Source organism: Mastigoproctus giganteus, chromosome 13 (genome assembly GCF_048544385.1).
Source record: "Mastigoproctus giganteus isolate SK-2022 chromosome 13, ASM4854438v1, whole genome shotgun sequence".
NCBI lineage: Eukaryota > Metazoa > Arthropoda > Arachnida > Uropygi > Thelyphonidae > Mastigoproctus > Mastigoproctus giganteus.
Window position 1 is genome coordinate 116,528,552 of NC_143587.1, and position 16,396 is coordinate 116,544,947.

Sequence of the window (16,396 nt, forward strand, 5' to 3'; positions counted from 1 at the left end):
GCGTTGAATGGGTTCAGCACGCTGAATTCTGATGGGATCCTTCCACTTGTTCAGATTACGAACCTAAGGGGGCATAAATTCAAATTAAGAAAAGACAGATGTAGATTAGATGTGCGGAAATTTGCCTTTAGCCAGTGTGTGGTTAATTGCTGGAACAAACTTCCATCTGTCGTTGTGAAAGTTGAAAGGTTGAATAAATTTAAGGAGGAACTGGACAGGAATTTGGATGGAATGGTGTGATTTTTTTTTTGGCTGATGCTGCATAAGCTCATACATTTGCTTTCTTGCATCACATGCCACTACTACTACTACTACTACTACTACTACTACTACTACCTTTAGCTTGTTTTATATTATTGGCTACTATGTTTTCTCTCACATAATTTCCTAAAATGTTAATAAACTAATTTTGAATCTCTGGTGATAAAAGGTTCTTTCCTGTCAAATGAAAGCTCAATTCTTAAAATATGTTCTTTTAAAACGGTGTCATAATTTGATAGCAACTCTACCATTTCTCTGAAATTTCCTTTATTGCATGTAGCCAACATCCCTAATGAGGTGCTACGCGAAACTGTGTCGCACGTAGTCCTCCGTTTTCAAAATGTCATCTCAAGCGAAGGAAAGCAGATAGAACAATATCTGTAGATTTCTAGGTTCTGATATTAAAATCTAATCCTAAGTTCCAATTTCTCTCCTGGTGGCGGAAATTTCAGCTGATTTTTTTTAGAGAGAGAGATAATCTTTATGGCCCTTCACACTTTAATGCCCAGGGGTTTACAGCCTCCCGAAACTTCCGGGATAATCGAACAATTATTTACAAAAAAAAGGTAATTATACAAATGAAAACATTTTAATACAAAGGATAGAACTCCTCATAAGAGTTAGGTCTGATCGAGCTGGCTTAACATCGAGATAAGAGCACCAGCTCAATCAGACAGGAACAGATGCAAGGTACACATCAGTCATTGCTGATTAGTCCTGCTAGTCATAATTTTTTTTCCGGTAAGTCCGGTCAACAGCGAATTTGTTCAGGTCGGCGTCAAGTGCCTACGTTTGCTTGAGCGTTTGCTGAGGGAGGAACCTGTCCGGAGAGATGGAGTCGTGCTGAACGTGAGTAGAGCTCGGGATTGGCTCTAAGGGCAGCAGGTGAAATCCTCCAGCCATAGGTATCCCAGAATGAAGGTGTTGCAATTATGCCTGTTATCATCTTGACTGTTGCTAGGAGGCGTTGGTCGTCGACTGAGGTGGGAAGCTGTGGAATCTCGAGAGAGTCGGAAAGCTGCGTGGTGCGAATCAGAGCTGGAAGGTTGTGCTTCCTTTTGGCCCACTCTAGGAGCCATAATTCTACGGCAAAGAGTGGTTTCTTTATTGACAGTGCCGCTGACGCCCAAATTTCAGCAGCATAGAGTAAAGGTGGAAAGATACATTGTTCTTATGTACTTCACGGTTGTCTTTTTATCGGCGATATGTAGGAGATGTTGTTTTGCTATCCACCGGAGTCTTGAAACACGTGTGAGGAGCATGTCTATGTGGGCGTTAAATCGAAGTTTGGAGTCGAATACAACGCCTAGATCACGATGGCTGGACACAATTGGGATGAGGGTGTTGCCGACCGAAGGCTGGAGAGATGGAGTTTGCTTCAATGAATACACCATGAATTCTGACTTAGCAGGATTGATCTTGAGCCCAAACTGGCAGAGGTAAGATGTGACTGCGGTGAGAATGTTGTTAATTTCCACTCATACCAGATCTAGGTCTTGACCGGGGATGATGGGAGTGAGTATCTTGATATCATCCGCATAACTCAGTAGACACCGAGAATGCGCAACCAGTGCTGAGATAATAGATGAAAACAGAAGGCCCGAAAGGACCCCTCCTTGTGGGACTCCTGCAGTGACGGATCTTGTAAGGGTGCGATCTCCTGTATGAAGCTTTATAACTCTGACACGCAGAAGAGAGGAGAGAAAGCATGGTATGTTCCCTGTGATCTAGAAGTGGCATTCCAGGAGAGTGAGAAGTTGGTTTACTTGGACAGCGTCAAATGCGGCCCCAATGTCTAAGTAACAGCTAGTTCTTGCCTTTTCTCAAATGCTGATAAGATAATATTCGTGGTCGCTAGCAGATTGGTGATCGTTGATCTGTTTGGAAGGGAGTAGTGAATTTGGGCTGGATTACTGGGCAAGATCTGCTTAGTGAGGATGGAGAGCAAGGCCTTCTCCAGGAGCTTCAGCAGGCTGGAGGAGTTGGAGATGGGTCGGTAGTGTTTAGGTTGCGATGGCGACTGAACTTTAGGTTTGATGAGATAGTTTTTCCACTGTTGTGGGAAAGTGTCTGGATAATGTACGGACTTAGGCATTTGAGCATGAATTAGGGAACTCCATCATCACCGGTGGTTGACGAGGCAGATAGAGAATTGATGGCTACGATCAGCTGTTGTTTTGTGATCTGAATAATATTCAACACTTCGTGCTGGGTGGGCTCTGTTGGTAGAGCCAGATCTGAGTTTGGCATAGGATTACAGTTAAATCTTGTGACGAAATCGAGCCACAATTCAGGATCAAGTTGCAAAGGAAAGTGAAGGTTCACTTTCTTGTATGGAATTTTTCCTTTAGTCAGATCACGGTTAACGTACAATTTGATTGCCTCAGATTTCAGGGCGATTAAATTGAGCCCGTCCCCTTGAATAAACGATGCGATCATTGACATTTTGCGACTGTTTCCATGTGCGATGGAGCTGTTGCTTCATCTGGAAACTCATTTTGAGTTCCGAATTCCACCAAAGTCTTATAAAATGACTGATTGTGATTTTTTTAGACGCAGCATATTTGGCAACCGTGTTGATCCAGTTTGTGAGAATGTTCACAGATAGTTCTGGGTCACAAGTCTCTAAGGCCACCCATGGAATGGGAGAGGCGGCTCTGATGCGCTTATCTACATCAAGTAAGTTGGGGCTAATGATGTCAACCTTTTTTTTTTTTGTCCTTCTGGCTTCTAATTTGGGGGCTGGCAGATATGCAGTCACATGTATTGGGACATGATGAGAGTCAAATGACGTTTCTGCAATGTAATCAAGGGTGCAAGGGATAGAGGCTATAACTAGATCTAAGAGGTTATTCCCCCTGGTTGGAGCTTCATTAATGAGTTGTAGGTCCGCACATCTCAAGTGTGCAAGAAGATCCTTTTTCAGATTAGATAGCTGAGGAGGTAAATTGAAGTCACCACAAATTTTCTTCTACAAATCGCTTCCCCATACCCTAAATGACATACGCGCCGATTTTCACAGCGCTATCTCTAACCGTTTTGACATCAGAGTCTCCTGAATAGGTAAACTTATTTTATAATCACCCAGTATGTAGGGACCTATATAAAGAAGTTTATTAAAAAACGGAAAATATCTAAAATTTAAAATAAATATAAATCAAATGAAAAATAAGTTTTCTGGAAATACAATGGCTCGCCTGTATACTTCGTACAAATCGGCTCACCAAAAATATGGTGCTAACTTAATTAATGACTTGTAAGACGAACTTTGTAAAAAAATGTGGTTAAACTAAACGCGTTTGTAAAGGCTGAGTATTGTTTTGTCCCCAGTTTTATTTTCCTTAATTAACATATCAAAAATTTAAACGCAATATCATAGTCGCAATCGGTTAATATAAAAATCAAAGTATCTTTTGTTTAATAAAATGTCAAATAGAGATTTCAGCTAACAACTGTAAATTTAAGTGGAGAAAGATAAATTTTTAAAAAAATTTGAAATTATTTTGTTAAAGTTAATACTTTCCTTCTCGTATTTTCAAGTGATGGAACCCTTTTCTGGCTGGCACCCGGGCCGGTCCGCCGCTCCACCCTTTGCTACGCCACTTGTTCTAATACCTCTCATGTTTGGGGTTTTCATTAAAAAAAAAAAAAAACATTCAGGAGTCTTCTACATCTTTTTGGAATATTCTCGAATATTCTAGAAATTTCTTAAATGTTATTTTAAGTTTATTTTATTTTATTTTAATACATAATAGAAAATACTGCATTTTAATAAAAATTGATAAACAATTTGATCCTGTTTTAATAAAAACTTTGAAAATTAAGAAAAATGAAACGTGATTCCAAACTTTTAGGCGGTAGTGTATATATTGAGAATTAATATAAATGCAAGTTTAGGATTTTATATTCCTAATATAAAATCCTTAACTTATAAGTCCAACTTATATTTCATGTAGTCTGCGCGGTAGCACAGTGATATCGTCACCGTCCTTCCCGCATCGGGTGGAAAAGGCTCTGGTTCGGATGACGCAAGGAACTTTAATTGGCTTTTTTCACTCCATGGATGAGTTAGTCGGTCTCAGGCATAGATAGAAAAATTTTCCCCCAGAAACTGGGGTTTTTCGTCCAGCAAAACAGACAAATCGGCCATAGAACGCACGCAATTAACAGACATAAGACACAGCACGAGAGATGAATTAAATTATTCGGATGGCAAGTTGGCCTTGACATTTTTGAAATTTTTTTAGTGCTTCGAAAGTGGGGTTTATTTGCCAGCATATCATGCTCTCCTCAGACAACACACCGTATTCCTACTATGTACATTTTTCAATATTCACTCATGTAATTTACCATTTCAATGAAATTCATACCACTGTGTAAAACAATCAAGTATACTTTTTAAACTATCTTAACTTTCCAGTGACTTGGACGCAACTATGCCTTGCAGGCTTGTTACAAGAAAGAAAAGGAAGTGAGCAGCTTACTCTTCGACTTCCTGCTGAGTGCAATTAAATATTTCTGCATGAGTGTATCCGTGGTTACAGTTTTCAGGCAGAGGACACCTGAGTACAGCAGGTAATTTTTACTCCTTTTTTGTGTCATAAGTTATAATAGTGCCAAATTAGAAAAGAGAATTTCGATTTTTTTAATCTTAGCTTTGCTTTATATATATTAGAATTCGGTTATAATAATGTGGTAACATAGTGAATGCTTACTGCTGGCGCAAAGTTCTCTTCTATCTTTATTTCTTTATATGTTTTAAAAATAATATTTTTAAGATCGGTGTAAAGTGTAGTTCATTAATTGTGAAATTTGGACAACGTTGTTCTCCCTATTCTGGCCAGAAGGATTTGAATTACCTTCTAGCCAGAATAGCTGAATAGTAAATACAATAGCAAAAACCAGAATAGTAAATGCAATGGTCTTAATATTTACATTACAGCGAACTTCCTATTATCAGGAATTACTCTGTATATGGCAAAACGTTTAAACAAATGACACCCCCAAAATGTTACGCTATCATATTTATTTAAAAGATGAAATGCCACAATCACAGGCCTCTTTGGGTATTTAACTGTTTCTACATAAAGCCCCGTCCACACAGAGGCAACAAGTATCAACGTTTTGACCTTGAAACAGGTGTCTGAAACAAAGTTGCTACTAGTTGACTCATGTTGCTAGATGTTTCTAAATGTTTCTGTTGGCGAATGTTCCTTCTTGTTGTGTGTTTCGATCTTGAGCGGTAAACATCAAAGAGAAAATGGCAACAAGCGGCGAGATGTGGGAACCGTCACCGGATGTTTCTCTAGTGTGGATGGTTAGCATTAGTTGCGTCTTGTTGATTGTTGACAGTTGTCTTTGATTATTTTTCATTCGATTGATAAACATTGATTCATTATTGTGTTGTAGTAGGCAGTCTAGTAATCTTTCATCAATTTGACTAAGGCTTTTTGGACAAAAGATAAAATCATTATGCTCTTGGAGTTATACAAACAGGTAGAGTATTTGTGGAACGCTAAACACCCAAGCATAAATGCAGGAATTCTATTTACGGAAAGGTATTTCTTTGGAAAGAGATTTCTGTGGCTGTAGGGAGTGACATATCGGAAATCAAGCGTAAAGCAAATTTATGTTCACAATTTTGTAGAGAGCGAAAGAAGTATCGTCAATTGAAAAAATCTGGACCCGGAGCTGAATTTATTTCCAAGTGGATTGTCTACAACTAGTTGTAGGCCCCTTAATTAAACTTCTTTATTACTGCTAAGTACGTTACATGTACTAGAAACAAATTCTCATCACGGCGACATGGCCAGGAGTTTTACATTATATATGTGATTAAATTGGTAAAAATAACAGTTACATGAGAAATTATGAATTACACAAAAATTAAAACATGTAAAAATGAAATTAATAAATAGGAAAATATATAAAGAGAAACAGAACTGAACATCGTAACACAATTTGGAAGAATTTATCCCAGTTCAACAGATGTGATCCACTCGAGGAGAATGCGACGGTATTTGTTGTCGGTAGCCATTTTCTGCAGGTTAACTCCAAGGCGGAGCAGTTCCTGAATTTTGGGGAGTGCCTGGGCAGATAGGAAACGATTACACAGTTTCAACCGGTTGTATTTGAGAATTAGTGTGGGGTCTGACCTCATGGATGGCAGAGGATTGTGCCACTGACAGAAATCCCAGATGTTTGGGACGTTTATCACTCCTATGTACATTTTTAATATAGTCATTAAACGCCTGCTGTCAATTAACCTCGGGAGCTTGAGGGGGTCGGCGATGCTTATTTGTGCCCCATTTCAGGGTCCAGTATTCACATGAGAACACCGGTTTTTGAAGTGAGGGCAACGCATTATGCCCAAATTTCAGCAGCGTATAAAATAGATTTTCTGTTTATACTCCGTCACGACAACCAAGTCAGTAGAGTTTACAATAAATCGTCAATACAAAATATTTATCGTATTTAGTAGTCACGGGATTGAACCCCGGTCCACTCAGGAACGCGTGCTGTGCACTCTCGCTCCTGACCACTGGGCTACGTCAGGCCTATAACCGGATAAACAGTGGTTTGAAGATATCTGGTAGTGGTATTCGGATTTAGTTTCGAAGGCTTGAAGAATTAATGTCTGTGCGGCCATGAGGTTTGTTATGGCGGATCTAATTTCGACTGCGAAATGGAACTGTTTCGGTTTCTGTGGCATCAGCTGTTTGTTTAATGCTGGAAGAAGTACCTTTTCATGAAGTTTGAGGAGGGTGGAAGAAGTTGAAATCTTTTAGGCTTGTTGGCACTTTAACCTTAGGCAGTGGACTCACAGAGTATTCATTCCATTGAGCAGGGAAAACAACTCGTGTGGAAAGAACCGAGTTGTAGATTGAGAGCAATGCATCCAGGATGTAGCGGCTAAGGCACTTAATTATGACGTGAGGTATCTTATCTCGGCTGGCGGTACTAGATAGATGCAGGGAGTTAATAGCATATATCAGTTGCTGTCTTGTGATGGAAATTATGGAAAGGTCATCAGTAAGCGCAAATTGAGAGTTTTGGAAAAGAATTTCTGCAGAAGTGGACGGCTTTGAATCTTGAAATGTAGTCCATCCAGTTATCTGGATCAAGATTTTGAATTAATAAGACTGTCTGGATGGGAATGGCGCTTTTCCTTTAGACAAGGTAGCAACGGTGTATCTCTTTATGGCTGATGCCTTGAGTCTGTTGAAAATAGCTCTTGCTCTGGAATATAGGATCCGATCTTGGATTGTGCCAGAGATTTTCCATTGCCTGTGAAGGTACTGTTTGTTGTGGAAACTGCGTGCTAGATCTTTGGTCCACCAAGCTCTAGTCCTTGGGGAAATGCGTACGGTTTTGGCTGACGCGTAGAGGTAACTGTATTTATCCACCTTGTGATTAGATCAACTGCGAGGATTGGGTCACATCCATCAAGCACAACCATGTAGTAGACTGCGTTGCCTCGAGGCACTTTTTGGGATTCAGAAAAGTCGGAGAAAATATGATTTTCTTTTCTTTGTGTGGATGGACCTGGTATAGTTGACACTTGTTGCCCATGCAAAAGGGGAAACGAGTGTCAACATTTATGATAACTGTTAACCTCATTCGACATAAACATAAATGTTTGTATCGAATGAGGTTTCCATAAATATGAAACATGTAGCAACAAGAGAAAACGTTGTATCCACACACGAGAAACATATTACTGACACAAAGTGTCCAGCAACTAGTTGCCCCACATATCTTAAAACTAGTGTCCACATACTGTATTGTGTGTTGTGTTTATATAATATCGGTGTAGATACACCATAGTTTAGCTATAAATTAAATTGCGTACATAGTGTGAAGGCATCGTTTTTAATTGTATCTAATATTGTGGCTACCTTCACAAGGAGATACCAGGTATTGCACTACTTCGAATAAGTAACGGTTCTCTAGTAGAGAAGAATACTGTTATTTATTCTCAGTGGATACCACCACCCAGACGGTCACCGTTTCAGAGCTGTTGGCCTATCATCTGTGGTTGGGCACGTACCCTGATAATGCAAACATGCCATCACAGTTGCGAAGTGGTTCCACAATATGAGAGATGCCAAATGATGTACAAAATGATACAGTATTTGAAGATTTAATGCGCAAGGCATAATATGATGTGTGTTTAAATTAACTATATAATATCGGTGTAGATATTATATAGTTCTTGTGTTTAAAGTATAAGTGGTTTGCCGAACACGATAGTGACTTCCATATGCTACCTTGGCCGCACAGGTTTCCTGATATGAATCTGGTACAACATCTATATGGGATTCATATATCGTCTATTGGGATTCAGTGGATCGATAGATTCGGCGTTTGGATCCTCCACCAGTACATCCCATCCGGAAGGGGTTAAAACTATTATATTAGGGTCACTAGAAAGAAAGTTCAACTACATGTGTTTGTAAATTGCGTGTTCTTTGGTCGATTTGCCTGCTTTGCTGGACGAAAAGCACGTTTTTCTGGGGTGGGGTGGGGGAAACCTTGCTATCTACTCCTGAGACCGACTAACTCAGCCAAGAAGTGAAAAAAAAATCCATAAAAGTTCCTCGCGTCATCGACGGGATTCGAACCCGAGCCTTTTTCATCCGGTGCTACGGAAGAGGTTAGCAGAAAACCGAGGTCCATCACAAGGAACTCATCAAAGGCAATGGACTAGAAGAGGGGTACAAGGACAGAGCCCTGAGGACAACCTGAGTGACTAGTCTCGTGACACGCTGGTACTTGGCAAGATCGTGGCCTTTCTTTGGCCAAGGTAAGAAGAAATACATCTGTAAAGGTTTTGGACTATCTTGGAGAGCCTTAGCCTTTAAGGATGCTGGACCACCACAGACGGTCAAATCCACCATCAAAGTCCACTGTGATAGCCAAGGGGTATTTAGCAGGGTTGTCAGTGGCTATGGTGATCAGATGTATGGCATCGACTGTACTGAAGCTCAGTCCGTAGTGCAATTGACGTGGGGAGGCCAGATTGGAATCTTGGTAGTGTCTCTGCAGTCAGAGGTTGTTGTTGTTGTTTGTTATTTTGGTTTTTAGGAGCATTAGCAACTAAGGCCATATTGCTCCGGGGATATGCGGTGGTCATTCCATGACCTTTCCGCATCCTCCATATTTGATGGTCACGGGCTCGAACCCCAGTTTAATCAAGAAACGTTGCTACGCACTGCCGTTCCTGCCCACCTGGCTACGGAGGCGCCCCTCAGTCAGAGGTGAAGGAGTCTTTCAAAGGTCTTGGAGAGGACTGAAAGCAGGGCAATTGGACGGTATGAGCTAAGATTTTCTGGAGGTTTATCTGGACTCTTGATAATAAGTTGGGAAAGAGGCCAACCTCTAGGCAAATGTTGAACGTAGCCAAAAGGTACTGTGGAAACTTTTCAACGATGTTTTTTATAACGTCTATTTCAAGGAGGTCGCGTCCAGGGGTTTTTTTTTTCCTAGTTTTGGAGAGTGCAGTTTGAAGTTCGTTCAGCTGGAAAGGCTCTTCAGTATGTTCAGTTAAGTATTCGTTGTTTCTTGAGATGATGCGATATTGTTCATTGGTCATCATCAGTTGAAAAAACAGAGTCCAATATGTTAGCTGAGTCAACCCATGTCAGTGTGAGTGATCCGTCACAGCTAGATATAGAGCATAGTGTATATACCTTATATATAATCTGTCTCCTCCTCCTTCCGTTATAGGCAAATGAAATAACCAAAAAAAAACCCGTAACGCGCTGGTGGCGAGGAGTGGGAGGATCCGACAACTGATTTTTACAACCATACCAAATCAGTTGTCGGATCCTCGCCTCCTCCATGGTGGTGGTATGTTAATTTCACCACTGCTTCAGAGACCTCACGAGAGGCGTGTTCATAGGCAGCACAAGCACTGTTATGAGCAGTATTAAAATTCACTCATGTATCGATGCAGATACGAGTAAGTTTAAAGCAGCGATGGCGAACCAGTGACAAATTGTGTGAGGAGTGGCACACGTATAAACCGATTTCACTATATAAAAAATATATTTTTTGTTTGAAGACGAATTTGGTTTATGGTCGAAAGGTCTCATCTAGCATTGAAACCGTAAGTGATTATGCGCAAAATTAATTTTTAGTCAATTTATTTTTTATTGGCACGCTCGTAATTGTCATCTTTGTTTCAGATTAGTTTTAGCAAGGGATGGAAAAAGAATCGCCATCGCTAGTCTAGGTTTCAGTCTGTGGTTATTGCGGGAAAAATAAATAAATATATAAATAAATAAATAAATGTACAAAATGATAAATACAACGACCTTTCACTGCGAAACGCTGGAATTTTTCGTGACTGGATACATTTGTTTTTATTAAAACATAACAGACAAGATTTAATAACTTTGTAACTTCAAAGTTAATTTGAAATTTTATCAACTAAATTCATTTGATCAAATGAGAAGTTAAAAAATATATAATTATGCTGTGTACAGATTAAAAAAAAAAAAAAAAAAAAAAAAATGGAGTAATCGATGACGGGGCACGACCGGTGGCGACTGGCCTAGTCAAAATATGGCATTACAATGCGTGTTCGAATCCCCCAAGTACGATTACATTTTTGTACGAAGTCTATCTTGTGAATTCCTCTGCAGTGCCTGACACCTTTGAGAGGTGTAAACATCTCGCTTATAGAGTATATGAACGATGATGGGCATTTGCAAATACTGTCTCTTCCAAGAACACTTGAAAAGAGAACGCTGCAGTGTGATGTTAATACTTGTTCATAGGCTATTTTAGCAGGCAAATATTAGCTTTAGCTCTCCAACCAGAAATACGGGTCGATTACCATTAATGGAGGCTCTTTTCACTTCTTAGAACTGTGATGTTTATGACTTTTTTTTTTTTTTTTTTTTTTGTTGTTCCATGTGCATCAAATCTATTTCTGCAAGGTGGCTATAAATAAATTTACCTACTCTTACGCATCTGCATAAAAAAGTAAAAAAAAGGCGTTAATCTTTCCATTTGCTGGTTAATTACTAATGATAACTTGGTAATTAATCTTGACTTCTAATTTGATCAAATGAGAAGTTAAGATTAATCTTGTTAGGAATTTGGACTGGGTGAGGAAAGATGTGTCTGGAAAGAAGGAGGAAGGCGGTCCGCAAATTATTTGCGTGCCAGAGAATGCCTTCTCCTTTCAACATTCCATAATACGACCGTAAACTTATCATTCCCAGTAATTGCTAAATCTTGTAACCAGGACTGCGAATTTTCCTAAATTATTTGTTTTTCAACGATCATTAAAAACGTATTCGTGCTCTTCTCTTTATTCCTTAGCATGTAAACATCAAATCATATATATACACACACACACACACACACACGCACGCATACACCCAAATCATACCAATTAGTGAATCTTGAATGTCAGGAAAAGCTGACCAAGCGCGAACAGTGGGCAATTTCAGCGAATTTCGTTGTTCCTTATTCAATTCAAATGGATATAGAAACAGATATTCATTTTTGAAACAGTTTGTTTTCATCAGTAAATAACATCATGTACAATCCCTGTAATAATATGCATATCGAGCTACCTAGAGGGGAAAAAAAATTTTTTTTTTTTGGAACCTCTGTATTTCGTAGCGTTTGTTTAATTTCAATATTCCATTATTGCGAAAATGTCACAAAGACATCATTTGGATGATTCCTTAAGGTGGAAAGAATGGAGATAGGACAAAGTCAAGCCGAATTGGCCAAGTGTCTGCATGTGACCCACATCGACTGCGTAACTAATTCCAAAATATGCAGGTTGCTTCTCGAAGACCTGTCCGAGACCCTTCTAATACCACCTTTACGCAAAATGATCGTTATTTAGTCCTAACTGCGATGTATAGGAGATAGTTTACAACACAGCAGCGCCTTGCTTCAGACTTGGCTGGATCTACAATAGGTCTTATTCTTTGTATCCAGATATTGTTGTTTAAAAAATGTTAAGATCAAGTCTCTTAGGCTAGTGAGGAACAAAGGAGTCTTGCTGGAAACGGCCTCTAAAGCAGATCTGGAGTGTCTGTCCTCTGAGTCTTTTACATCTGCAGGTGTCAGCTCAGGTGTTCCTCGAAAGAGAAACCCCACTGTACTGATTTATTATGTCCCAAAGGAATTGACACGTGACGAGATACTTGAAAATTTATATAACAAAAATCTTGGCGAATCGGATTTTACATTTGAGGAGGTTGAGAACGGAACTTTCTTTCGTTTCTCAACTAAAGCAAGGTCAAATTTATCTGTAAACTGGGCTGTTAGTTTTTCTCCCAAGATTTACAAACATATAATTACTCTGGAGCGCATATTTCTTGCCTGGAGTTCCCATAGACACAGACCTTATACTGTTGTGACGAAATGCTTTCACTGCTTGGGATATGGTCACACCGCTCAGTACTGCTCGCACGAGGCCCCGTCTTGCAGTCACTGTACGCATGGTGGTCATGTGTTTAACGAGTGTCCTAATAAAAACAAAGAGCCATCGTGTATCAATTGTAAGAGAGGAAAACGTGACTTTCACCATTCGGTGAGAGATAGCAACTGTCCTGTCTACAAAAAGGCCTTGGATACAGCACGACTGAGGATTGCTGATGAGTAACACACCCAATTCCAGTGTATATAGTGTAAATAATTCCCCTGCTGGTGATGTTAATAGTACGAACTTGCCTAGTGTTCAGTCTATTAATCTGAAATTTATGCAGATCAACGGGCATCATTCTCGAGTTGTTTCGGACGAGATTAGATTAACAGCAGAACAAAACTCAATCGACACCATCAATATTCAAGAGCCATATTTTGCTAAAGGGCGAATGGGAGATTGTTCAAAGATCACAGGTTATTCTCTTTCCACCCGAGTAATCCAACCTGCTCACCAGCAACCGAAGACTTGTATTGTTGTATTAGACGACAAAATTGATGTAACTGCCATTAATGGTCTCTGTCACCAAACTGCAACTTGTATCCTTGTCACATATTCTACCATGACCTTTTATATCATATCAATATACTGCCCTCCATCTGAAGACTTAAATAACTCATTAAATTATTTAGAATCCACATTGAATTTTCTCGCTCCTCATAATGTCTTTATTTCAGCGGATGTAAACGCCAAGTCTAAGTTTAGTGCACGCTCTGATGCTCGAGGGCAATTACTGGAAGAATTTATTATTAATAATAATATGAAGATCTTTAACAGACCTCAACAGTTCGCTATGTTCTCCAGCTTCTCCGGAGAATCAAATATTGATATCACTTTTTCAGATTCCTTCTGTAATCTAGCTATCAACGATTGGACTGTACAGCCTAACTGGACAACAAGTGACCATCGGGCAATTTCTTTCTCGGTCTCCATACCTTCTCGTCCCTCAGATTCGAGTATCTGTGTGCCTGAGTACGTTCGCTTCTCAATTAATAACATTAATTGGGACACAGCTACAACATATTAACAGACGACATAATCAGACAGCTGAAAAAAACTTACGAGCTGGCCCTGCTTCCCATCCTAAAGAATCAAATAAAGAGCATGATACTCGTCTCAGGACTACTCTCCCAGGCGAAATAAAAACAGTATTGCACGAAGCTGTTCCCCGCAGAGAACAGATACGCCCTGAAATTGTAGAAAGTAGTGAAAACTACTCCCCGAACAGAAGAAATCCAGACTGCAGAACGGAAAACAGAGCAGTGACAACACTCGCTAGCACTGCGTTACCCGCAAGCCAACCCTGCATAGATATGAATCGCTGTTCCAACTTAGAGCCATATGCACCGAAACAACCTACCTACGCACAGATGGTTACTCTCCCATCAAAATTGGCTGACCAAAGTTCTACTAAAAGAGAAAGCCACCCGCTACCTACCAATCAGCAACATGATGCAACGCGACCAAACGGAGATCCTATGCATAAAATCCCTGTTTCCTCGCCGAGGTTACCCACAGGATATCGTCCTTGTCTTGCCGAAAAGTACAACATCACTTCGGTTCAAACGAGAGGGAAAATATTTGTGTCGCGAATCAACCCCAATATTACTCCTGGTGTCATCAGAGAAATGTGTGTTGAGGGAATTGGTATCGATGTTGAGGTACGTCAAGTACGAACCAGACACCCTGCCTACTCCTCCTTCACCATCTCTTGCCCCATTAATTGTGAAGCCCAACTACTGAACAGAAACATATGGCCCAGTGGCACCCTCGTTAAAAGATACAGAGAGCAATCGACAAGGCCCACAACTAGTGCAGTGAACACCCTGGCAAAACAATAGCAATTAACGAACACCTCGCCAGTCTTCAAAGAAGATACAAAAGTCTCCATTTTCCTACAAAATGTTCGCAGCATATCCAATAAACTCCACACCTTGCAGAGCCTTCTAATCAATTCAGAACACTCATTTATCTGTCTGACAGAAACGTGGCTCCAAAATAATAAGCAGCTGAACGCTCTGACAGACAATTTAGGCTACAAGTGCATCGGTAGAGGGAGAGAAATCAAAAGGGGCGGAGGAGTAATGATGCTATATAAAACCGACTTCCAGATTGGGAAAGAACACAGCTCTAATTCTGATAACTTTGAAGCTGTTATCGCCACATTCTCTGGTGAGAACAGCAAGGTACAGCTTTGTCTTATCTACATGCCACCAGAACATACGAGGGAGGTCAGAAATGAGTTCTTTACCTGGCTGGTATCAAACTTAGACGTAAATATTGAGACAATCATCTTAGGAGATCTGAATATGCCGTTACCGAGGAATAAAGATGCAAAAGCAGAGCTAGACGCCACAGTAGAAGCACTCGGAATGAAACAATTAACAACACCTGCGACAAGAGGATTACAGTGCTTGGATTTAATTTATTACAACGCGCAAGAGGTTAACTTAATAGACAACTCCTTACAGTTTTCCTCCGACCACTCTGCGCTTTCAATGGAAGTTGCTCTTCGAAGACAGATTGCCGACCAGAACTGCGACACACATCAGAGTAATGAATCAAATTTGATATTTTCCACAAAATATATCAAATGCGAGGTCATATTGCAATTCTTAGCGCAATATAACTTTCAAAGTCTACACAAGATGTCCACTGAAGAAGCCATAGACGAGATTTCGAGGTTACTCTTGCAGATCGCCCGTCTAGGAGCAGCAAAAGTATTAAAGATCTCCGACAGAGCGAACTCTTGGTTCACTCCACAAGTAAAAGTTATGTTTAAAAAGAAGCAAAAGCTCTACCGAAAGTGGAAAAGAACTGGGCACCCGACTGATCGGACTATGTACAAACGCGAAAGGGCACAGTTCATTCGACTGAAAAGACAAGCATACTTTGAGGTTATGAAGGAAAAATTAAAAAAGGGAAAGAGAATAGTTAGCGAGAAAAACAACAAAAAAGAAATGACGGACCAGCTGTTTAGAGAGTGGACAGAAGTCACATTCGGAAAACCTTTGAATGGAAAGCAGAAAAATTGTGAGGAAAACATCCGCGAGATGCAGAAAATGATTGAAAAACTGATGGATTCCACTGGCACTAACCGAATTAGAGATAGAAACATATTACTTGAAATTAATATCAGCAGGGAAAACTTAAAGGAAGCTATTAACTCGCTCCCCGGTAAAGCAACGATCGGGCCGGACCAGTTCCCGCTATTCATGATAAAAATATGTAGTGCTTACATAATCGACCCGCTCCACCACCTCTTCCAGCGAATACTAAGTGAGGGGGTTATCCCGGAAAAATGGAAGACATATTACGTAAAACCAGTTCCAAAAATAAACAATCCTAAAACCAGTAAAGATTTCAGGCCCATCGCAATCGGATGCTCTCTGCAAAAAATATTTGAAAAAGCAATCCTGAGCACCATCAATCAGCACTGCTTTGGGGACAGGCCAGAATACTTACATTCTGTGCTTCCTCGAAGGTCGACTATTACTAATTTAATGGAGACTCTACTCCGAATACAGTTAGCTTTAAATAATAAACAACAGTTGGACATCGTTTTTCTGGATGTTGCAGCAGCCTTCGACAACGTCTCAATCCCAGCTATAACAGTAATCCTCAAGGAGTATTTCCTCATTTCAGGAAGCACTTTAAGCATTCTCACTAACACCCTTC

The 16,396-nt window shown here is 40.1% G+C and overlaps 1 protein-coding gene across 1 annotated transcript in view; it reads left to right on the forward strand.

Moving 5' to 3' along the window:
• LOC150076383 (diacylglycerol lipase-beta-like) overlaps nucleotides 1–16,396 on the forward strand; it is a 281,587-nt gene that overhangs the window by 18,109 nt on the left and 247,082 nt on the right. The window contains exon 2 of the mRNA XM_090387345.1: nucleotides 4,682–4,836. The gene's annotated coding sequence lies outside the window, so the exon portion shown is untranslated. The remainder of the gene's footprint in view (nucleotides 1–4,681; nucleotides 4,837–16,396) is intronic.